This window comes from Marmota marmota, unplaced genomic scaffold, assembly GCF_001458135.2.
Source record: "Marmota marmota marmota unplaced genomic scaffold, marMar, whole genome shotgun sequence".
In the NCBI taxonomy this organism is placed as follows: Eukaryota; Metazoa; Chordata; class Mammalia; order Rodentia; family Sciuridae; genus Marmota; species Marmota marmota.
Window position 1 is genome coordinate 13247219 of NW_026000222.1, and position 26094 is coordinate 13273312.

At 39.0% G+C, this 26094-nt stretch overlaps 1 long non-coding RNA gene across 1 annotated transcript in view; it reads right to left on the bottom strand.

Moving 5' to 3' along the window:
* Nucleotides 1-573: 573 nt before the first annotated feature.
* The window catches only part of LOC125613162, a 42421-nt gene continuing 16900 nt past the window's right edge, over nt 574-26094 (bottom strand). Inside the window, exon 5 of the long non-coding RNA XR_007343657.1 lies at nt 574-783. This is a non-coding gene — a long non-coding RNA (uncharacterized LOC125613162). The remainder of the gene's footprint in view (nt 784-26094) is intronic.

Sequence of the window (26094 nt, forward strand, 5' to 3'; positions counted from 1 at the left end):
ATCAGTGAAGATTTGCCAAATAAAAATATTTTTTATGAGAACAAAAGAAATTAGACAGCATTAGGCTAGCTGCTCATGGGACACATGGTTAGAGCAGTTTCTTCTGGTGGATCTATTTATTTTGTAACTTTCCTCATGATTTGGACCAAAACAAACACTTTGAAGACAGAGACATAGAACTCCACTTCATCATATCCCAACCAGATGGGACCAGAGCAGGTGTAATCACTTTAAAGTGTTCTTCTCTATAAATCAACTTCTGATTTATTCCAGAATGGAGCTGTCAGCCCTTAGGCACCCACTGAAGTTGAGAATTTTTAGCAAACTAAACACAGGCATTAAAATAATGTTTGAATTAGTTTTAATCACAGTGGCCTAGTTTCCCCAGGACCCCACTGTATCTCTTCCATGTGTGAGACCCATGGGAGGGCTGCACATGGAGAAGACTCACCAGAGTGCAGAGCAGGAAGGAGAATTTAGGTCAATTACCTTTTGAAGTGTGATCCCTTTAAACAGCTACTCAAGGTAGTATCTTGCTAACGGAGCCGTATATAATAAAAGTGACCTGTGCTATTTCTTTAAATACTGCCTTTTAGTTGTAAGCGATCAAAGTATTAAATTTGTGTAAGGAAAAAAAAAAAAAGATCAAGAGAAGTTTCATCCGTGTTCTTTCTGGAATCTATTAGGAAGGATTAGGTATGTAGTTTACCTCTCTTAAAGTCTAGGCTTGAAAGTAGGTGCCTCCAATTCAGTTTCTTCCAGCTGAGTCTTTGTCTTCTCCATCTGTAAATTGAGGAGACAAGTAGTTTAGATGTCACCTTGGGACCTTGGCTAGATACATGAAAGCACAAAATCATGAATTTATGTGCTGGTGGGGCATGGAGGCAAAGAATGTTTGCTATGGGCCCATTCCTCAAAAATTTCTTAAAAAATGTATTGTGTTTGGAATTATGTTTTATTTTAAATTTATTTTTCAGTTATAGATGGACACAATATCTTTATTCTGTTTATTTATTTTTATGTGGTGCTGAGGATCAAACGTAGTGCCTCACATGTGTAAGGCAAGTGCTCCACGCTGAGCCACAATCCCAGCCCTGGATTTATTTTTATTAGCTCTTGGAGAACAAAAAAAATTTATTAAACTATAAAGAACAAATTCACAGACTTTTTTTAAAAAAATTTCTTTTAGTTGTCAATGGATCTTTTATTTTACTTATTTATATGTTATGCTGAGGATCGAACCCAGGGCCTTACACATGCCAGGCAAGCACTCTACCACCGAGCCACAACTCCAGCTCCTCATATATATTTTTTAATCTTTAAAAACTAGACAACATACTGATATGCTCATTATTTCATCTAGTAAATTTTTTTATTGGGCACCTACTGTAGGTCAGACATTGTGAATGTTTTTGGAAAGACAACAATATCTTAATCTGACATCTGAGTTCAGGGGAAAGAAATAATGTCAACAATTTTTGGAATTAGGAAGAATGCTTTCAACTATGGAATAGCTGGACTTACTTAAAATATGAATATAATTTTATTAAACTCTTAGTATTTAAAAAATGCAGAGTAATAATTTAAGAAAAAACTCCTTTGCCAATAATTACTAGGATCAATTTCCTACTCGTTCTTTTGGACATTTTCTATACATACATATGTAAACAAAGCAGTTTCATATAAATGTGTTAACAGATTCCATATCCTGATTAGTAACTTTTCCTTCTACTTATGGGTATTTCATGAACATCTTTCCATGTCAGTTTGTATATACCAATTCACCTCTTTCTAATATTCCATATTTTAGGATGCCAAATGTATTCATGGCTAATAATAAGGAATGGCAAGCAAGTATTAACTAAATGTGAAAATAATTCTGAATTTAGGTTATTATTTTATGAACAACATCCTATCCTATCATGTATAGGATTGACCTTTTTACAACATGTCCGTGAACAATTAACTTAATTAATCAGATGTATTATTAAAATGTATTTTTTTTAGGATGGAAAAATAAAAAAGTGTATTTAATTAAAAAATCAGAAAGTCTCATTTGAATTATTAAAATGCTTTGTTACTTTTAGTTTCATGTCAGGGCTTAAGAAAAAGCAAATGGTCTCAAAACAACATGGTAAAGACAGAAAACCTATAGATCCTTAAGGAAAATGATGTAAAAATTTAAAGCATTACTGACAAAATTAATTGCTTTGATGGTTATAAAATAACACACATTTACTGTAGAAAATGTGCAGCCATATAAGGAGAATTAAAATCACCCCAAACCTAAAATTCAGAAACAACTTAATATTTCCTCCTAGTCTATATGCATGCACATACATTGAAGAAAGCCTAGAAAGAAAAAAAAGATAGATAGCTTGTATTTATGTAAGTGCATATGTATTTCTGTATGTATGTACTGAACTATTTGCAGGGTTTGTATTTAGGTATTCTCCCTTTTGATAGAGTGAGTCAGCAAAAAATATTGTTTAATAAAGTGGAAAAAGTGGGTTTATTTCAGGCCTACAAAGAACTGCACCAATGAAATGATAAGAACCTGTTTTCTGTCATTGCTTTTCTTCCAACAAGCTTATGGGTTATTAGAAAAATTTAAGATGGCTTTCAAAGATGAATTAGTTCCACGCTGAATTTCAACAAATATCCAACAGTGAGAGCAAAGCACAAAATCCATTAAGCCTTGTGACTGTTCATTATGAAATTCTGAATTTTAACCATCTCGAAATGTAATCCAAGCTCAGAGTTATTTTGAATCCCTCAAGACTGTAAATGCCAAGTAGAGCAAGGACCTTGTTTTCAAGATAGGAAGCCAGAGGCAGAGGAGAACTCCTTGCCTTCCCTAAGGGCTGAAGTTTGTAGGCTTGCCCAGTACCAGGTTCATTCACCCTGGGGGCAGTGGCTTGCACAGAATTGTCATTTCCCTTCCCAGGTAACTAGAAGGATGGCTTATCTAGCTGCTTGTACACATACATGCAACCCCAGGTCATCTTCCCACAATGCCAGCCTCCCCCAACAGAAATGCCCAGGAGTATGGAGGAAATAATGTCCATTCCCTCTAACACTCAATCACTTAAACACAAACAAGTTAGCTGACAAGAGAGTTTGCACTCCACTCTTTGGTGGAATGAGGAAGTCAGGGTACAGAAGGAGAGATTCAGATGAAAGATATTTTAAAAAGACAATCTCTAGAAGTTCATTATTGGGGCCATTAAGGGAGGATCCAGGCTTTGAGGCCTTTGGGGTCTTTCATTTACTCAGCCAACAAATATTTAATGAGCCCCTATTACGTGATAGACACAGTGTTAGTGGCTGAGGACGCATCAAAGAACAAAACAGACAAAAGTCTATGTCTCAGGGAACATGCATTCTAGTAGGAGGCTCTGACAGTAAAGATAACATGATAAATGCTACAGGAAAAGAAAATAGAGCAGGAAAAGAAGGATTGGGAGTGGGGAGTGGGTTGTAGGTACGGTTTTAAGTAGAATGACTAGGAGGGGCATTACTGAGAAGGTGACATTGGAGTTAAGACAGAGAGGGTGAAGGAATGAGTCATTTAGATAGGGAGTAAAGAGGGTTTCAGGTGGAAGGCAAAGCCAGTACAAAGGCTCTGAGGTGGGAGCAGGGATAAGATCTGAGATGTAAGGGGGTAGGGAGGAGGTATGTATGGAGGACCCTAAATATTAGGACTTTGGCTTTCCACTTGGGGCCAAACTCTTATACTACCATTTGCCAAAGGTCACAGGTTGAACATCTCTCTGAACTCTCATTTCCTTGCCTGTAAAATGGGGGATCTCATTATAAATTATTATTTTGAGGACTAAAAGAGATCTACAAAATACAAAACACAAACTCTGGCAGGTGATATGTTTGCAATATTGGTTCCTATATTCCGCTGGGTATGGTTTCGTGCATTTTATGTGTCTATTTAACAAATGTCTACATAAACAAAGAAGGATGAGGGGACTGACCAATAGTTACCCAGAGGTAGGAATCCAAAATCCAGGTAGATCTTAATTTTGTAAAACAATAATAATTTTCCCCCAAACCATAAAACCTGGACCCTCACCAGGACAAACTCATTGCTTTGGGAGGTGAACTGAGGATTCAAGCTGGCCAAGGAATTAAATCTTGGATATGTTACCCATTAGTGAGGACTGACATATTAGTAGAAATGTACAGGCAAATCTCATTATTTTCTATTTCCATTGAGTGTCTATTTCAAGGTTAGAATAAAAATGCTTTCTATCCTTCTGGGGGACATCTGAACATTCAAACAACACCAGATAAAATGATCAGCTTGCAAACTTTTGAAAACACCACTACCTGCAGAGTTGAAAGGGCCTCTGTTAGATACCAATCTGATCTGCGTTAACTTTTTTAATATGATGGTAGCAGTTTCTCTGTTATGTGATGTTATCATTAGAGTTTTACTGGAGTTCACAAAAATCATTTTCTAAGTTTCCACTTGAACTCAGTTGCTATAGAAGTTCAACATCAGTGGGGGATGCAATTAGTTAGCTAGTTATTATGACTTGACTTAGTACATTTTTTTAACAAAAGGAAAAAAATGACAAAAACTTAAAATAATTCTATAGATATATACAAGTGGCTCCTTTTTCTCATAGATCATTAGCACAGTGGACAGAATTTCAGAGAAGCCACCAATACTTATGACACCTGTCCTGTTACATGATTACACAGTTGCCGTGTTGAAAGGTCTAACAGGAACAATTTTAATAAAAATTATAGAGTACTTAGCATCGCAGGGCCTGAATCTATGGGAAGAATTAAAGATGCATTCCTTTCTGTAGGTAAATAGCAACTGCATAGAAGTTCTTGCCAAGACAATTAGTTATACCCCCTCTGGGTATGATATTCTGCTGGCTAAAGACTCTTTTAGAAGCTTTTAAACATATTTGCCAATGAATTTCTCCAGGGAAACACTTATCTCTGTTCACTATCCTACAAAGTTTTCGCTGCTTTTAAGCACTAATGTATTATTTGGCCTCTACCCTCTGGTCTGGATTCTAGAGTTTACCAAAAATCTGTGCTATTATCTATTTAATCTGATAAGGAGTTTTCTTAAGATTTTTTTTTGTGCCCTATGTTACATGCCCAATAAATGTTGAATGAATGAGTAGGAAAAAATTCTCACTCCCATTTTCTTCTATTTATCCTATTACAAATCAAAGATTGAACATATATACACATATTGTTTATTTATCTAATATATATACATATCAAATTATATGCATATGTATATAACAATGTATATGTATATATGTAAATAACAAGACTTACATAAATACATGAAGTATCACTATTTTTTTTAAAAACATATATACCCAAATTTATAGCTCCAAATGAAAGTTGTCCTTTCTGATATCATATGAAGTCACAGTCCATCTATTTCACAGATGCAAGTGAAAACCTTGGGAATCTCTTCTCTGGGAAGTTTTTCATCTCCTTTGACCTTTATTTTAGATAGTATCATTGGTGGTAAATCTTTACTACTTTGTCTAAAAGTAGCTAAAAATCATTTGGGACGAACTGAAATAAACAGGTCAATAAACTGGATAATGCTATTCTTTACCTAAAAATATTATGGAGGATCTTAAAGCAATGTGTTAGTATTTTTTAGTATGGCTTATAAATTGCTTTACAAAAGAACTTCATTGAGAAATAATTAGCATATCATATAATTCACCCATTTAATATATATAATGCAATGATTTGCAGTGAAGCCATCATCATGGGCAATTTAGAAAATATTTTTCTCACCACAAAGAGAAACCCTGTACCCTTTAACTATTATCTCTCTGCTTTTCATTATCCTCCCTCCCCACCCCAAGCCCTAAGCAGCTATTAATCTACTTTCTGTCTCTATAGATTTGTCTGTTAGATATTTCATATAAATAGAATCATATAACATATGGTCTTTTCTTCTGACTTCTTAGTATAATGTTTTCAAGATGCATTAATTTTGTAGCATGTATGATTCCTTTTTATTGATATTCTGTTGTATGGATATACCACATTTTGTTTATTCATCTGTTGAAGGATATTGGGTCATCAGCCAGCTTTTGTGAATAGTGTTGCTATAAATATTCATGAGAAGGTTTTGTTTGAACACCTGGTTCCTTTCGTGCATATACCTAAGAATAAAATTGCTGGGGCCTATGGTAATTCTATGTAACCTTTAGAGGAACTACCAAACCGTTTTCCACAGCACCTACGTCATTTTATGTCAGCAATGTAATGAAGGTTCCAATTTCCCCAAATCTTTGCTAATGCTTATTTTCCTTTAAAAAATTATGGTCATTCTAGGAGGTACTTCACAGTTTTGATTTGCATTTCCCTAATGACAAATGATGTTGACCTTGTTTTCATGTGCTTCTTGGCCATTTGTATATCTTCTTTGAAAAAAAAAAGCCTAGTTAAGTCCTTTTCCTACTTTTAAATGTTTAATGGGCACTTCTAGAAAAGGAGACTCAAATGTTTTGAGCAACACAATTGCAACAAATGCATGGGGCCTCCTAGAATCACAAGGCCGAAATGTAAAACTTCTTTGACTGTCTGAATAAAGAATCAATTGAGCACTCACATTAATTAAGGTGATTGCTTGTCCTAAATTTAGCAAAACTACTTCTATGGGGTTTCACAACAAATATTTATGCATGCGCTGCACATTCATAGGTCATATGTAGTTTTGTACAGAGTAGGCACTTACTAAAAAACCATAGCGGCTACCGAACTTCCTCAAAGGAGGGGCTTAGAGGCAGTGGTACAATTGGAAGGAGGAATGCTGTAAAGCTGTGTTTGCCTGGTACTTACATATGTTTGAGAAAATACATCTACAGCAAAGAACAGGAGAGCTAATGGAGGTCTTGGAAACCCAAAGCTGCCCTTTTTCCCAGCCCCTGGTTTGACACTTTTATAGTATCTATAACTAACTGAGAATCTGAGAAGATATAATAAGAGAAGGAAACATTTATTTTCAGATCTGCCATTGACCAATCACACAAATACAGGAACATGGCTCCTACCTTCCTTTGCTCCAAGTTTGGACATATACAAGTAAGTTGAAGTAGAGAAATGTGAGAAGATGGGTGAGTCAGTGGGTAAGCAAGCAGGTATGTGGGTGGGAGTCACTTGTACCCTGATAGGAGAAAATGGACTAGTAAGAAGGTGAAAGTATAGATAGGTAACTGAGAGGGCCTCTGCTTAGTGCAGCAGCCCAGGCTGCTAGTAAATGGTAATCTAATATAAATCTTAGTAGTGCAAGAGATTAGTCAGCCAAGCCACAAAACCAGGTTCTGATGGAGTCCTTTTAAAACACTCAATTTCATCTACCTTGGCACCTCTGAAAGTTAAAAATTGCCTCACTGGGTCCAAATGGCTCTGACTAATTTTTCCCATATAGTTCTCACCAGATCTTTGCTGTGGATCAACAGCTCACGAGGAAAAATGAGCACATGTTCCTGGCCATCAGTTACCCAAAGGCTTTAAATGGGGACACAAAATGGTGGCATCTTTTCCCTGGGCTACCCTACAAAGAAAGGTCAATCTGTAAGAGCAGGATAAAAACACAAACCAAAAGAAGAGGGAGTTTGTGAACTGGCTCAGGGATTTTCCCACCCTCCTCTAGGGCCTGCTGTTAAAAAACAAAATCAAAATTACGCAATCCGATTCTGCCCATGCCTTTCTCTTGCTCAGAATTAAAAACCATCGACTGAAGACTTTCTTTTTCACTTCAAAACCCAGTCGGGTGCTTTCTACTATCAAGGAAGGTGCCCGAAGAATAAATTGCTCCTATCAGAAATAAAGCATTTTAGTTCTGCCACAAGCGGTGAGATCTGTGTTTATAAGTCTCTCCGAAGGCAACTCCATTTTTGCTGCTCTCCTCTCATTTTCTTTTGATGCATAAAACCTGTAGACTGGAGCGCTGTGATTGCATTCTGCTCCGGAGCAGTGTAATTGTAAATATTCATTGGAATTCAAGCTAGCTTTCCCGGGTCTCTCCTAGGGCTGTGCAGCTATGCAAACAGCAGCAGTGCCGCATTAGCTCACAGCCTGGAGGCCACCTTATTTCCCCACAGCCCCTAGGACCCCTTCCGTGGAGCGAGCACATGCAGAGAAACTGGCCCTTAAACCCATGGCAATCTACCGTTTCACTTGTTTTTCCTTTTCTCCCCATGACTGCTGATCCTTAGTAATTCTGTCTGTCAGTCCCAAATATGCTTTAAAAAGAGAACCATGTCCTTGACTAAAGCCTATAGTCTGAATGCTCTTGCTGTGTATGTGTTTAGTCTATTTAAGAGATTAATCAGATTCTAGCCTGTCCGTGAGAGTGCGCAGGTGTATGTGTGCATACACACACACACACACACACATAGCAGCAGCAGCAGCAGCAAATCTAGATGAAAGACTAGGATTGCCACCTCCTCTAATTAAGATATAAGGGCATTCATAAGTTATTCCACCTGTTTTCCAAGTTAAAACTGCAAAAACCTTTAGGAATAAAAAATAAATTAATATGGGATTGGGAATACCATATCAGTTATAACAACCCTACGATACAGAATTATTTACATATTTAAAACACAAAAATTAGGCCCAAAAGGAAGCTGTGTTTGACTATGCTGATTAGATTCTCCTCATAACTGCCTGGAAAGATGAAATTGTAGGTTCAAGCCAGGCTCCCTGGACCATCCCCTGATATATCTTCTGAATGCCAGATGATTAGATTCCAACAGAATTCAGGGCACCTGCAATATTAACTTCAAAATAATCCAAGGAAGAAATCGATGCATAGAAAAATGACCTATAGCAACCAATTTATAGAGTTAAAAAAAAGAGAGAAAGAGAGATATGTTTTTAATGTTGAAACATTTCAATGAAAAGTAAGAATAGATTGAAATTCTTTGGGCCTGGCCAACTTTTGGATTTATGGTAAAAGTGAAAAATTACTTTAGGTGACAAAAATATAGTAATGGTCAAAATTTTATATCTATAAAGAAATTTATTTTAATTTGATTTAACCAGGTGAGTTCATGAGTTAAAGGCACTTTGCTAGACATTTAGGGGGATACAAAGATAAATGATATATATGTCTTATGTCTTGAGGAGTTTAGAAATTAGCAGCAGAAAGAAGATGTATGGATATAGCTATGTTATAAAAGGGGCAAAATATATTACCTCAGAGAGGTTTGTCTGGGAATTATGAGCAACTTCATAGCAGAGGTGAGAATTGACTGGATTTTGAAGCAGTAGAAGGATTTTGATTGACTGAATTGGAGGGAGTGAGAAGTCCATCTCTGCAGAGAAACGCTATAGGTTGAATGGTGTCCCTCCAAAAGATATAAGGTTCTAACTACTGGAATCTGTGAATATGTCTCAGTATAGTTTAGTTTGCTATAACAGAATATCATACAGTATGTGGTTTACAAACAATGGAAATTTACTTCTTACAGCTCCGGAGGCTGAAAGTCCAAGATCAGGGCATCAGCATGGTTGGGTTCTAGTGAGTTTCCTCTTATGAGTTACAGACTATTGGATAGAGAGTGAGAGAGCTCTTTGGGGTCTCTTCTATAAGGACACTAATCCCATCATGACCTAATTACCTCCCAGAGGCCCTGCTTCCTGATACCATCCATACTATGGGGAAGGGTTTCAACATATAGGGTGACATAAACATTCAGTTTACACACAGTGTGACTTCATTTGGAAATAGGTTTTACAGGTCAAGTTAAGATATAATCATAATGGATTAGGGTGGGCAGGTGTCCTTGCAAGAATAGAAATTCGAACACAGAACCCAGGCCATGTGAAGATGGAGGCAGAGATTGGTGTAATGCATAAACCAACCAAGGAACACAAATGGTTGTCAGCAACCACCTGAAGTTAGAAGAAGCAAAGAAGGATTCTTTCTCTAGAACTTCTGAGAGAACATGGCCTTGCTGACACTTTGCATTTGGACTTTGAGCCTCCAGAACTAAGTAAAAATAGATTTCTGATGCTTTAAACCACTCAGTTTGTGGTGCTTTGTTATGGCAGCCCCAGGAAATCAATATATGGAAGAAAAAAAAGAAAAGAAGTGGCTCAGAGGTAGAAGTGTAGGACTTTTCTTGAAAAAGTGAATTTGGGATTGGCTGGAGAGTAGTGTATAAAGACCAATAGTAGGAATTACTTCTGGCAAATAAGAGGGCCTACTTGTGGAATTTGGGGACTTTATCTCTAGTATATGAAGTATTATTAGGAGAGAGAGTGACGGAAAATCAAGAGAGAACTGAGGAAAAGTAAATTGGAAGGAAAAAAGCAGTTAGCAGGCCATTGTGTTAAGACAAGAGGCAGCATCTTGGACAGTCGCAGGTGTCATGGAAAGAAAGAGATGGGTTTGAGAGAGGTGGGACCTGTAGACTAAGAAGTTGAAGGAGGTCCCCAAATAATTTGCATTTTCTTCTTTTTAAAAATTTGTTCTTTTTAGTTATACATGACAGTGGAATGTATTTTGACACATTGTACGTATGTGGAGTACAACTTCCCATTCTTCTGGTTGTTCATGATGTGGAAATACATTGGTTATGTATTCTTACATGAACATAGGAAAGTAATGTCTGATTCACTGATTCATTCATTCCCATCCCCCACCCTTCCCTTCATTCTCCTTTATCTAATCCAAAGTACTTCTGTTCTTCTCTTCCCACCACCCCTTATTATGAGTTAGTAATTTGCATTTTTGACCCAGGGGAATGAGGTAAGAGGAGAGAGGTGCTGTTATTAGAAACCTAGGAGATAGAGTTGGTTTGGGAAAATTTGTTCATGAGAAGAGACTAGCTTTTAGTAAACACTGATGTCCAGCAGAATGCTAGAAATGAGGCCCTGCAATGTTGGGGTGGAAATATAGATCTGGGAGCCCATCTTCAATGAGGACAGTCAAGGGCCTGGTTATAATTAAGATCACCAAGGGATTTGAGTGATTAAAAGGGGAAGCATCAAATATTGGGGGAGCACCTCTATTTGGGGGTGGGAGACAGAAGAGGCATAGGCAAATTAGAGAGGCAAGAGGGTAACCAAGATCAACCCAAGCCAAGAAAGCCAAGGAATGCTTTTTATGAAGGAGAGAGTGATCAATGACATAAAATGCTACAGAGAGATTGAGGAGAATGACTCAGAAGAAGTCATTGGATATAGGGATTAGAATGTCAATAGTAATTTATGAGAAGACAATTTCAAATTAGTGGCATGAGCAGTTACTTTAAAGGGGTTTAGGAATGATTAAGGGCAAAAGAGGCTAAAACGTATAGATTATTCTTTCAACAGGTTCAATAATAAATAGAAAGAGAAAGACGAGAAGATTGTTGTTCTTGCTGTTTTAAGATGGAAAAATACAAGAGCATATTAATATGTAAATGAAAAGGACAGAGATTTGGGAGACCTGACAAAAGCAAACAGAGTGAGATAACTGGTGGAACAGAGCTATGGAGGGAAGAAGAATGGATTTGGATCAAGACAGAAGAATTAGCTTTGGAAAGGAGATGGGGCACTTTCCTCCCTGTGAGGCAGGCCAAGAAATAATAGGAAGGCTTACAGATCACTTGGATGTGGAAGGAGGAAGTTGAAATTCAAGTTAGTCTTATCTCAGTAAGGCAGAAAGCAGGTCATCTCCTAGGAGAGGTGTGTGGGTGAGAGTTTGTGACCCTGAGGGATGGGAAAGTTGAGACCTTTGGGGAAACAATGATAGGGAGCCAATGAAATTACTATCACTAATAGTCCTTGTTGAGGTGGTACCAACAGTGCTAATTGACAAAATTAATTTTAATTGACAAGAGGTAACTTCTCCAGTAAGGTCTACCAGCCAGCGAGGGGCAGGCTGTGGAAGAGAAGATGGTGAGGACAGGCCAGTGTTGGTTATAGGCCAATTATACAGGGGAAGCCCCCAAACCAAGGGGTCCCAAGGTATAGCAAAGATAGGTTAGAACATGCATTTGAAAGATTTTATGAGTTGGCATCAGTATCCTCGCATGTGAATATATCCTCAAAATAGTTAAATGATAAAGAATCCAAAAAATGAAGAAATACCGAGTAAGAATTGTACTCTTTTCCTCCTTGATTCATTCCTTCTATCTTCTAATTTATTCATTCAACACACACTTGCTGAATCCCCCTCCATGCCAAGGCATGGGGCAAGAAGGCTGAGTGTCAAGTCTATAGGTGTTGAGTCTCTACCCGGGAGAGCCTGACACAACAAGAACAGCATTTACTCAGCTTGTACTGAGCACCAGGTGCTGCTCTATCCACAGAGTAACTCAGCTCCTTAACCCTGAAAGGTAGGAGCGATTGTTAAGCCCTAGTTCACCAGTGAGGGTGCTAAACTTCAGAGATATGAAGTTAAGGTCACATAGCCCAGAGTCTATGTTTTTAACCCTGTGTGAACTAAAAAGGTTTGGAAATGGCTTATGAGTAGGATGATTACGTATTCTAATCCTTCTTGCAACATCCCAGTGTATACCTTTACTCCTAGAGAAAGTATTCTCTGTACCTCCTTTCAATAAAAGGTTTGGAGGATAAATTATATGGTCACCCTAATTATGAGAAAAACCAAACAATGGCTGGGCTGCTCTCCAAGCCATTCATTGTGTCCCATGTGGTGACTAGAGACTAAGAACTTCAGGGCATTTAAGGAAAGCAAAGGAAATGGCTTCCCTTACTAGGATAAGCCTCAATACCCACCTGGTCCTGCTTCTTTGATTCCTGTCATAAGATTGCAGCCCCTTCCCCACCCCTAGTAGCCTCCTAAGCACCTTAATCCTACTGGTTTCCATTAAAGGAGAAACACAGAGAGCCCTGTTGCTACCAAATGGAGTTCCGGATACCCGTTCCTTAAATGACAATGGAAAATGAATCCACAAATCTCTACAGCACATCTGTCTGCCCATTTCCCTTCCTCCTTTCTGATCTCTTCCTCCAGGTCCACACTCCACAGTTCACTCTAAACCTCAGGCATAATAACCACACATCACCCAGGTGTACAACCTCAGCCAGAGTTGGTATCAGGCTGACACCAGACTTCTGGTAGCAATTTTGGCTGTTATGTGGCTATTTCTTCTTCTTTCTGTCTTTCAGCCTTTAGCAAGGAAATTGGTACCAGTGATATGGATCTGACACCCTGTGAGAAAATGTTGTGCCCATGTCATTGCCAAATTCATTCCTATGGAGGGTTTAGAGGTGTATACTCAACTCCCGAAGGGTGATTTCAAATGTATCAGCCAGTTTTCTAATGCTCACGGATGGCAGGCACTTAGACAACATTGTGCTCTGGCTCTCACGCCGGCAATGCTATTTAAAATGCTGCAATGAGCAAAAATGATGGCAACAGCTAGGACCAGGCAAGCAGAGGGCCCACTTGGCAAACAGAACAGATGCCATCCATCCAAGGTCTTCGACACCCTGCTAAGTGACCACTGTTCTGTAAGGCTTTATTATTCTCTGAGGTTTTAATATGCTGGTCCATAGAATTCTCTTATTAGTTCCCCAGCTGATCTTTCTATGGTTTCCTCTATCTATCCCAGGTCCTCTGTTTTTCTTTCCTCTGAACTTAACCTTGCATTCAGTTCATGTGTTCATAGTGATTTCAACTACAATTTCGATTACCAGGGGTTCCAGATACACATTTGAGCTGCCTGAAGGGCATTTTACTCTTTCTCTTTCCTTCCTTGGTAAGCTCATCCTCTAATATGATTTCAATAATAGCTAACATTTATCATGTGTCAGGCACAGAATTGATGCTTGGAACTCGGCAAGGGGGGCAGGCGGATATTATTATCATCTTTGTCCTTCAGAGAAGGATCAGATAGGCGGTAGAAGTAAGATTTGAACTCAGGCAGTTTTACTTCAGAGCCTATGTTTTCAACCACCACACTGTGATGTCTCCTCACACTCAAACAATGGACTCTACCTCCTGACTAGATACCCATAGCTCCCTGGTATTCTTTAGAACCAGCTGATCTCAACACCACACCACCTTGTACATGGAAAATTTGCTTTGTTCCCTCCCTCCCTCCCTTCCTCCCTTCCTTCCTTCCTTCCTTCCTTCCTTCCTTCCTTCCTTCCTTCCTTCCTTCCTTCCTTCCTTTTATTTGGATACTGGTAATTAAACCCAGGGGCATTTACCTACTGTGCCACATATCCAGCCCTTTTTATATTTTATTTAGAGACAGAATCTCCCTGAGTTTCTTAGGGCCTTGCTAAGTTGCCAAGGCTGGCTTTGAACTTGTGATGCTCTTGCCTCAGCCTCCAAAGCCTCTGAGATAACAGGCATGTGCTACTGTGCATGGCATTTACTGTGTTTTCTATTGATCAAATTTAGAGTCCTTTGTTGGACTTTCAAAGTTTCCTGCTGACTTCTCTGTCACCAAACTCATCCAAACTCTTTCAGCTAGGCATATCTATGTACCATGTAAAATGTTTTCCCCAGTTCTTTAGGGTAATCCCTCCATGGGAAATACTCTCCTAACCTTTTCTATGGGAAATCTATTATCTTTTCTTTTAGGATTCACCTTTTTAGCAAGTGTTCTCTGTCTAAATGTAAAAGTAAATTACATACAGTCAGGGGATGCTGTCTTCTATTTTTTTTCTTTTTTGTATTTCCTACAAAATCTAGTAATGTTCACCACCTATTGGATGTGCAATAAAGATTACTAAGGTACTGACATATATATCCTAATCCATGCCACAAAGAACTCAAGCTGGTCAGCTGAGAGGCACAACGTAATAATTACTAGGGACCAAAGTCCAGGTCCTCCTCTGTGGAGGGGAAGCTGGAGTTCCCGTGCTGTTTCTAGATGCTTGCTCTCCAATCCATTCCTTCCTCTGCCCTGCTCTGCTCTGTAATGCTGGAGAGGATTCCCTGAAGGCTGACAATTCACCTGGCTTCCAGCTAGGTAAGGGGAGGAGCTGAAGGAAGCAAGGAATTGGGAGGGAGAATCTGGGTACATCTCTGCCTTTCACTCTACTTTGGGATGGGACAGGAGTCCCATCTTCAGGAGCTCCAGATATGACACACAATTTTTCCAGGAATCCAGTTTCCTTGAGATGACCTTGGCCTCTGGGCTGTTAGCCCCTCCTCCTTCCATTGTCTCAGCAGCCTAGCAAGGGCCACAGTTTCCTCATCACTCCCACTGACTTCTCTGTGCTAAGTTCTCTCTATGGTAAATGGCTAGACTCTGAAAAACAAGCAATCTGTTTTGGTCTTTGTTATTATTCCAATAGAATTATGGAAAAACTCTTCTATTAAAACTAAATTCCTGTCATGCTATGTTTACTTTCTGTCCTTTCCCGTTCTTTGACTAGGAGGTGAGATCTGGCCACATGCAGCAGGTTTACAGATAGAGGATAATAAAGGTGACATGGCTGTAGCAATGGCATTAGGCCTCTAAGACAGTGCTAATGAAACATGTTCCAAACTTACGAATCTTCATATGAAATTATAAAAGAATCTCTTATTTTTTTTAAACTTACACTACTTACAAGACTGTTGTGTTTGTGATGCGTATTCAATTTTTAAGTAAGTAAAAATTCAATTTTTAAGTAAGTAAAAATTGAATACGCATCACAAACACAACAGTCTTGTAAGTAGTGTAAGTTTAAAAAAATAAGAGATTCTTTTATAATTTCATATGTAGATGAGACTAACTCAACCCATAGGTTTTTGACCCAATTAATTATATTATTGGTATGTTTAAGGGGACTAGTTCAATGTTTATCATCAAGTGGTGGGGGGTGCAGCTGCTTTTAGCTTCAACACAAATTCCAAGGTAAAGCCTTCTCCTAAAATGGGTCCTAAATCCACCCTGTACCAATCCAGTTAGAACCATCTGGGCCACAAAATAAAAGACAGTGTCCTCTGTGTTTGCGGGTATCCTAGCCCGGCCATTCACCTAGAGCATCTACCGGTCCTGCCCCTGTTCTTCCCAACTACATCCTCAAAAGATCTTTGGGAGTTTTTTTTTTTTTTTTTAAATTTTATATATAAAGCTTTGTGATGCCTATCTGGACTTTACTTTTTGATATGAAAGAAAAGAAAAAAATAATCAACTAAGTCAACGAATAAATATTGATCCACCTAATAAATATTGATCACTCCCTCTGTGCCTACACACTGAAGTGAGAAAAAGTCCATGAAAGACATTGTTGATTGGCTACCCAAAGCCACTTGTCTTTCGCAGCTTCTCATGATGAGTGGAGAGTGGTAACACTTGCTTTCCCAGAGTTATGGGCAGTAAGGGATGGCTGTAAGATGTAAGCAAATGTCTGCAGAAGGGTTGGAGGGGGCTTCTGGGAAAACTGTTCATTTCTAGGTAGAAAGGATTGGACACAGAGGGCATCATACTTCTCTCCTATTCCCTCTTCTTCCTTCCTTGACTAGGACATGAGAGTTGATGCCATTGCAACCATTTTGTAACCAACACAAAGGAAAAAAAAAAGCCAAGAATCTTACCATCTTTGGCTCTGGTGTCAGAGGTAGGTAAGACTGGTTCTTTGATGACACTTTCGATTGCTGAATCAGTGCCATATAGACTCCTTACATGAGGAAAATCAAGTATTTCATTAGCCCACTACTGTTGCTATTACTTGCAGCTGGATGGGGTCCCAACTGGTTGAAAGACATTTGCTATTTATTAGAAATGTGTCACATTCTATTATAATTGCAGGATCTAAATACAATTTGTAATAGACCTTTATTGAGATATGTGCTTTCATTTAGATTTCTCATTTCTTTTCTGTAAAGGGTCAAATAGTAAATATTTTAGGCTTTAAGAGCCAGATGGTTTCTGTCACAACTACTCAGCTCTGCTATTGTAGTGTGAAACACTACAATATGTAGCCGGAGGCAATATGTAAATGAATGGGTATGATTGGGTTTCAATAAAATTGGTCTACAAAAAAAGGCAGTTGGCCCTGTGCTGGAGTATGCCAACCTCTGATCTTGGTAAACTCCAAATGAGAAAGTGAAAACAGTCCCAAATTCCTTTGTCTAAGATGGACCAGTGTCAGTCAATCTTCTTTTCCTTCCTGCCCCTTTCACCTGAGGGATGATTAGGAAAGACTGATTGCAGTCCCTCTGCTTAAACCAGAGCAGAAGGAATTTAGAGTTCCATTGGGAGAAATAGTTCCCCAGCACACAGTGCATGGAGGTGGGGAGAATGATATGAGATTTCTGTTTCAACATGAATTTTTTTCTTATAGGATAAAGGATGCAAAGTGGGAGACCTTCTACTCTTTTATAGGTGATGGTGAGGGACCTATCATAGTTAGTAATATTTGGTAAATATAATGAAATTTCAGCTATGTGGGTTCCATGACAATTATGGGCTTTCTCTTATTTTCCTTGCTTTCCTCTGACATGTTCATGTTCAAGGGATGCTAAGCAGATCCTAGGAGATGCAGTTCAATTTGTCAACCCTGCTGTTTGTTAAGGTGGCTTTTATAAGGGGAAGGGTGAGTGGGGGCTGAATTCCTTGCTGGAGCTGGATTTGAGGAGTGTTTGTGGATTTATCATGCTCTCCCTGTCTTCTCTTTCCATGGAAAGCTTTATAAATTCCCCATTGGGATGAAAATGTGACTCAGCTGTGGTCCAAGTTGGTTTTTCCACAGGGAACAAAGGAAGACAAAGCCAGTTTCAAAAATGTTAATGTACTATGAATGTATTTTTAAATGTTAATTGAGAGACACTTATGATCTGGGAGTCTCCCTCCCACTAACATGCTGAGGGTCAAATGAACACTTGGGAATGCAAAACATTACATTTTCCTGAATTTAGTTTTGATGTTCAAGTTGGAAAAATTAGAATTTTCCTTTGTGTCCATTTGAACCATCTCCCACCATCAATGTTACTCCTTTAAGGGTGAAGTCAAGTCTCTTTGCTTCCTTACACCTTTATTTTTGCCATTTGGAAACTTATTTCTGTGTATGTTTCTACTTCTGGAAATATATATATTTAAAAAAGTGTGGGCTGGGGATGTGGCTCAAGCAGTAGTCGCCTGGCATGCGTGTGGCCCGGGTTCGATCCTCAGCACTGCATACAAACAAAGATGTTGTGTCCGCCGAAAACTAAAAAATATTTAAAAAATTCTCTCTCTCTCTGTCTGTCTCTGTCTCTCTTTCTCTTAAAAAAAAAAGTGTGAATTTTCCATGAAGCTTGATTGACTGTCACTAAAGAATAAGAAATAAAACTAATGTAATCCCAATTCCAGTGGATTCACAGAGAGAAGACACACTTTGGGTATCTGCAAATCATTGCAAATATTATTTAGTTACAAGTACCAGAAAAGCTTGAAAATTATTTTCTGTTTTTCTCAATCTTTAAAGAGAGGCCAACTGGGCTGGATGTGATGGCACATGCCTGTAATCCCAGCAGCTCAGGAGGCTGAGACAGGAGGATTGTGAGTTCAAACCCAGCCTCAGCAATGGTGAGGCACTTAGCAACTCAGTGAGATCTTGTCTTTAAATAAAATATAAAATAGGAATAAAAAAAGCACCTCACATGTTGATGATGAGGAAGGCTATGCAGGTATGGGGGCAGTGGATATATGGGAGATTTCTATGTCCTGCATTCGGTTTTGTCTGGTCCTAAAACTGCTCTAAGAAAATTAGGTCTTTTGTAATGGAACAGAAATGTATTTATTTATTTATATAAGAAATGTTTCTCTTTTTTTTTAATATTTATTTTTTAGTTGTAGTTGGACATGACACCTCCATTTCATTTATCTATTTTTATGTGGTGCGGAGGATCGAACCCAGGGCCCCGCACATGTGAGGCGAGTCCTCTACCGCTGAGCCACGACCCCAGCCCCCAAAATTTATTTTGTATCAGAAGAAAAAAAATACAAAATGGGGCTGAGATATGGCTCAGTGGTTGAGTGCCCCTGAGTTCAATCCCCAATACCCTCCACCCCCAAAAAAGAGGCCAATTGAATGGAAGAAGCTGTTACTAACATTCAAACTCCACTTGGGGCCCAAGAGCATAGATCTTTATAATTGCTGAGTAATGGGAAATTCAGAGTTGCCTGGCTACTTTGCTTTGCTGGAGAGCAAATGACACTCAATTCAATTAACTTCTATGGGGTACCCTGCCATTTCCTGGCTCCAATGGGGTACTAGGTGGAGGAGAACACTGAGGTTAATAAGTTCTCACGGAATTCAAAGCCTGTAAGAACAAGAGACCAGTGAGCAAATAAATTACCACATGAGAGATAAGTGCAAGTACAGAGGCGCATTCAAAGGTAAAATACATACTACGTTTAACCACGATAAAATTATCTGGTTTCATTTGTCTGCGAAGGTCAGGGGAAGCTAGTGGAAGATGTGATTTCATGGCAGCAGGTGAGTGGGACCTTGGCAAACAAGAGTAAAATAAAGGTCTGAAATAAAGGCTTGCTTTCTCAGCTGAGTAACACTGGGTGGTTATTTTCTTCATTTCTTTAGATTGTCACTTGGGACTTTTGAGAAAGGAAGGGAACTCTTCTAGACAACCTCAGATGTCACAAAGAACACTGACTTCCTGGGCTGGTAGGTAGCTCAGTGATGGAGCACTTGTCTAGCATGTGGAAGGCCCTGGGTTTGATCCCAGGCACCGCAGAAACAAACAAAATTACACTGACTTCCCATCAGAATATTTGCATTTAAGTTACAATTTTTCAATTTAACAACTTTTGTGACCTTGGGAAAATTGCTTAACACTTCAGAGCTTTGGTTTTTACTTTTGTGAAATGATGCAGGTGGATTCTACTGGTGGTTCTCCAACCTTTGTATCTTATATCCTATCCACAATTAAGTGCTGTCACTGCAAGCTGGTTTCCTTGCTGTTCTGATCCTCCTCCCACAAAACCCAGAAGAGGAGCAAGTAAGCAAGAAAGCTCCTTTTTAAAGCACAGCCGCACCTCCACACATGCCTGCCTCCTACTGCCCTTTTTATAGTTTATGCTTTTTATATTTTTAATTTTTTTCTAGGATGTAAGAATATTTGAAGAATCTTATGAATCCATAATTGTTCTAAAAACCTTGCAGCCCACTTACCCTCGTTTGTTTCCCTGCTGGTTGAGAATTCTTCCAGCATCTCGCTCCATGCCTGTCTTGAATACTCAGAGTTGTGGGTTTTACCTTGAGTCATCTACTCCTTTCTCAGTTCAGAAAGCTCAAGAAGGCAAAATGGAAAAGGGAATAACATGCACCTTGGAGCTAATAGAAGCAGTTGCAAAGCTGATTGTAAATACCAAGGGCTGGGGATGTAAGTAGTAATAAACAGCCTTCCCTTGGGGACAGCTGGAGGAGGAAGCAGTCAAGAGCCTTTAGAGCAAAAAAGGAGCCCGTGTCATGCTGTGAGGCCCTAGGTTCAACACACACACACACACACACACACACACACACACACACACGCCTGTGTGGTTAGGTCACAAACCTCTTTGCAGTGATTTGTTAGAAGACTCCAGTGCCTGGCCTCACATCTGGCTGCAATGGGCTGCAAGGCAGCTGCTGACTAGGGAACCGGGGACTGAAGAAGTTTTGGGTTTGACCTAGGCTTTGCCTCTTCCTTAAACTTCTCCCTACTTGAGTGTGTTCAAGCATAAACCAAGAAGTAATGACTCCTGCTTTATAAAGTTCACGTGAGGATTTCATATGGAGGTTATTTGAATGTGAATCTTGGGAAAAATGTTCAGGAAATGGAAGAGAATTCCCAATTGGCTGACCATAGCTGCTCTGGTTGTTAAGACCAGATTTTCAATTGTGAGATACTCTGGGAGCTTACACACACACACACACACACACACACACACACACACACACACACTAAAAGGCTTGGGGGAAAAATGTAAGGTTTTGATATCTACTTGAAGGAAATTATTCAAAATCCTTTTTGGGCAAGGAGAAATAATATTTTTTCTCCTTTTAAGGGAAATAAAACCCCTTATTTAGGTTTCTGAGATTTGGAGACTTTTCCCATCCTCTTTCCTACATCCCCAGCTCTCATTCCCCAAAGCAGTAAGAACAGAGTTCTTAGCCTCTACACTGATGATTTATCCCGGTCACAGAGGGGACACCCGGCTAACTGAGGTTAACAGCTTTCTCGGTTTCATTTCAAAAAGACATTAGCATGGAGGCTCTATGAAATGCTGATATGCCAAATACTGATTCATTCACCTGCAGAGTTCACTCTAAGGCAGGGACCTATTTGACAGGCAGGGCTGAGCTCCCAGCCTTTTCCTAAAGGGCAATCCCATAATTCATCTCCCAGTGCTAAATTACACCTGACACTTCACTGAAGGCTTCAGGTGCACTCGCCCAACTGCAATAAGCCTAATGCAGAGGAGGGTTGGAAACTACCAAAGAATTCTTTTTGGAAATAATACAACTAGTCTGATTGTGGGAAGCAATATCTGTGAGATAAGCAATCCCAGGCAGGATATGCATATTTGCCTTTGTTCTGTGGGAATGTGAACTAGCCAGGGACACAGTTAAGGAGAGGCCACAGCAGGAGAGGTGGCAGTGATCAGGTCTTTGCCCAGCTGTGGCCATATGCATGGGGGCCTCTGAACTATGAATGACAACCGGAGCTATCCTGTCCTTGGACTTGGTCTGTTCACTAAAGGGTCTCCAAGCTTTTCTATAATCTGGGTTTCCCCTATTCTACTCTGATTTCAAATTTGCAGGATAGCAGACTATGGGAAAACTGCAAAGTCATGGGCTCTTGCTGTTTGCCTATAGCTTCCTGCAGAAAGGCTGGGGATAGGCATGGAAGAAGGTCAGTACCCATCCTTAGGCAGTAGGTCCTCCCAGCAGCCAAAGGATTTCCCATCCTGGTTAACTTGTTATCAGTCATGGTGATACAAGCCACAGGGTTGAGTTGGTAAAAGACAAGAAAGAAAAAAATAATAGAGCAACAACAAACAACTTGTCAAAAGCAGTCACGATCCAGCTTCCTTATCCAGTCCCTGTCTAGGACTTCTCTTCTAGGTTGCATGTAGGAATGAGGTGAGCACACGAGGCTTTATTCTGTTCAAAGCTCAAGGGAACTTGGGAGGGATGAGAGGGCAGGAAGTCATTATTTGATTGTATGTGAGGTGTTGGGGACACTACAGTGACCAGACAGACACAATGGTCTTCTCTCAAGGAGCTTCTGGTCTAATTTTGGAGACCTGAATTTAAAAAGAGCTAAGACGACTGATCTGCACAGCCGGGCAGTGCCCAGTACTCATTTGGTGCTTGGGAACTGCTGAATGATGAAATTGTAAATAGGGTAAAAGCAAGAGAATGAACTAAACACTATTAGGTGCCTTCTATGTCCCAGATTCCACCGGACGTCCTTTTCATTATGTTATATAATTCAGCAGAGGATAAACTTAAAGTCAAGGTCAGACCCTGGTATAAGGCTTCCGAAAAAGTCTCTTAAATGGAATGCACATTAGAAGTCGCGATGCTTAGGAGAAAGACCCCAAGAGTAGATGTCCATAAAACTTGTGCATAAGTAACAAGCCTGTCATTTATCAATGGTATAGTGTAAGTCATCTGTCTCCTCTGAGCCTCTGTTTCCACATCTGTAAGTCAAAGGTGGGAATACTTCCCTCCCAGTATGGTTAAGAGGATTGGATAGAATGGAGAATATGAAAGGGCTTTGATAATAAGTAGGATTCTGCTCTTTCTTGGTAAAAGAAAAATCAAATTTTATACAGACTACTCGTTAAGAGTTAATAGTGTTTTTAAACAATGAAATTTTATGATTTTGAAAATTTGAATAACCAAATAATGTTATCAAAATGGTGTTTGGGGACTTTTTTGTTAGAAGGAGTCCTATAAGCCAAAGTTCTCTCAAGATGATTATTTGCCTTGTCTTCATTACATATTTGGAGAAATGACTGATATTCCAGTATCCATTCACTTAAGCAAATTAAAATGAAAAAATTATGTGTATTTATTTCCTAGTGATCTTCTGTTCCTGTCATCATTACAAAAGCAAAGCATCACCTCTATGAAATTTTACTCTCTACTTTTCGCCCATGTTTTTATCAGTGCATTACAGGTGTACTAATAGTGGGTTTCACTGTTACATATTTGTTCATGCACACAACATAACAATATAATTTAGTCCATTTGGTTCCCCAGTATTTCCTCTTTCCCTTCCCTCCTCCCTCCTCGGGTTCCTTTCCTCTCCTCTACTGATCTCCTTTGATTTTCAAGAGATCCCTGACCCACCTTTCTTTTCCTTTTTCCTCTCTAGCTCCCACATGAGAGAAAACATATGACCATTGACCTTCTGAGTTTGGCCTATTTTGCTTAAAATAATGGCCTCAAGTTCCACTCATTTTCCTGCAAAAGACATGATTTCATTCTTCTTTATGACTGAATAAAACTCCATTGTCTACTTTTATCTCTAGTGCTTTCCCTGCTCTAACCATGCCTTGCTTCGTGACACCTCCTATGTCAAAATCTGTGAATTCTGTAATTTTCTTCCCTTTCTCCTTCCTCAGATGATTAGAGAGGTGGTTATATGACACGGACCCATGTGGACATGGGTCCTCATAGATGAGGTGGACACTATCTCCCACCTAAATGTGAGGGACTGACATTTGTCACTGCTTTTTGTTTACGGTCCTTCAGCCAATTTTCGATCTATGTGACCATGCACATATTCAACCCAATTTGAATTAATTTTGCAAGTGAAAATTCATGGAGCAGTGTATCAAATGCTTTAGTAAAATCCATATATATTACCTCTAGTGCATTCCCTTCATCCATTAATCTCGTAATGCGATTTAAAAGAGTGATCACATTTGTCTGGAATGATTTGTCCTTTATCCATTCCCAAAGCTGCCTCATGCTCTTGGGCTCCATTATCCTCTACAGCCTTTCAGTTTTTCTCTCTTAACATCTGATTCGTTATATCGTTAGGCACGGGGTTTACATTTCACCAGATGATAATTACTGAGGACACCTTTTTCTGTGCAGAAAATATTTAAAAATTTTCAAGAATCTTTAAAATGTACATTGTCAAAAATAATTTCCATTGTTAAATTCATAAGAAAATTGCCTTAATACATAAGAAAATAATCATAAGAAAATTGCTTTAATAATCCAAGAAAATAATCATAAGAAAATTGCTTTAATAATCTTTTTTGGTTTCCTTTAAGATAAGTGTCTGTTGTAAAGTTCAGGATAGTATTTAAGCTATTTTTCCTATTCTGCTTGCTGGGATTGTGTTCCCAGAGTCATTTTCCCTTGTACCCAGGAAAGATGTGCACAGCCTTGTGTAAATTAAGGGTGATCTGATTATAAATATTAAATTCTTACTGGAATGCTAAAATGATCATCTTCACTAAGAATGTCTATATTTATTTGCAAAAAAAAAAAAAACAACAACAACAAACCCACAAACAAACAAACTTAGCAATGTTTCTCTGTGTGTATTTAGATCAACTTGCCTCCTCTCTCAAAATATTTCTCACCTTTAAGGTTTAGGTAGAGTTTTCCCCCTGAAGAGCTCAAAATCAGTAAATGGAGAGTAGTAGTTAACAGAAAATGGAAGATGTTTCCAAAAGAGTGGGAGAGCAGGAACGAGAGGCATGACAACCAAAGCAAAGAATGATGAAATCAGAGAGACAGGCGAAAGACCATGCATAAGCGAAACTTTAGAACTAGAAACACAGTCCCATCAGTTAAGCCCATGGGCAGCTTTCTTTCCAAAGGTGACAAGGCTTAAATGGAGCTGATCCTTGGAGATCAATCCCTTGGCTCTCATCCTTCCCACAAGCTGCTTCTTACTTGCTGTCATAGTCACTGTATGGTTTTTCCTCTATTTCTTACCCACACACCATTTAGGAATGCTAGTGGAAAAAAGGGCTGAGAATCCCGCTTTTCAATTTTTTCCCCACAGTGGGTGGTGAGTGCTGGTGAGCATCTGCTCCCTAGATCTTTACCAAATGACCCTGAGAAGACACCACTTGTAAGAAACATGCAGGGCATGTGGGTCAGTGTCTTATTAAACGATGAGGTGAAATTAACTTTATCTAAGTTAAGATGTTAGAAGTTTATATAAATCAGATTCAATTTAGTAACTTAGTGAGGCTGACTAGTATATTTCAGATATTCCATAAGGCGTATTGAATGTCACTGAACTGTTAATCAAAGACTCAGGTTCATCATATGCTGTGCACTGGAATACTGAATGGAAGACAGCTACTAGACAATAAAAATGGCTATAATTTTCCCCCCAATTTTATCTCTATTCTGATATCTTCTTCCTGTAATAAACAAACGCAATGCAGATCAAAATCAACTTGTACCCAGGAAATATACAGCTTCACATTGATATGTGAACACCCATTCATTTGGATAGGAATGGCAAGTATTTATTACTGGCAAGGGAGACATGCATACAAAATTAAGTCAATATGCATGAATAAGTCCTGATTTTTATATGACATTAATATTGAGAAGCTGAGTACACATCTGATAGTGTGCCTTCCTCTGTCTTTATCCTACATAAAGTATTTGTGCTGAGGACTTAGGAAGCTTATTATTAGTGTTCTATTTTTCGAGGAGATATTAACGATGATTCAAGTACATAGAGTCTTAGGGAGGACTCACTCATTATACATGTGCCCTAACATTAAAGTCATCTTCCCTGTCTTTTGAAATTTGACTGATAAAGCCCTTGAAAGAGGAAGAAATCCTTTTATCTCCATGCCCTTCCTGCCCCTTTCTCTTGCCTGTACAAATGAGAACCTACAAGAAAAGAAACAAGTCTGAACCTGGGATATTGTTATTATCAGGTCATTAGCACGTGCTCATGGTTTCTAAGAGGTTGTAACTTGAGAGTTGCACTGAAAGGGGAGCAGAACGAGTCCATGTGGTCATCTTACACTCTGGGATCCAAAGGGATCACTGATGGAAAATCTGACTTAAGCAAACATTCAAACTACCGACTTTTAATTTTCTATTTTAAGATCATAGTCTATGATTTATGGTTCCCTTGTCTTTGAATTTTCCTATCTCTTCCTTTTCAATGTCTAGTGAGCCCCAGCT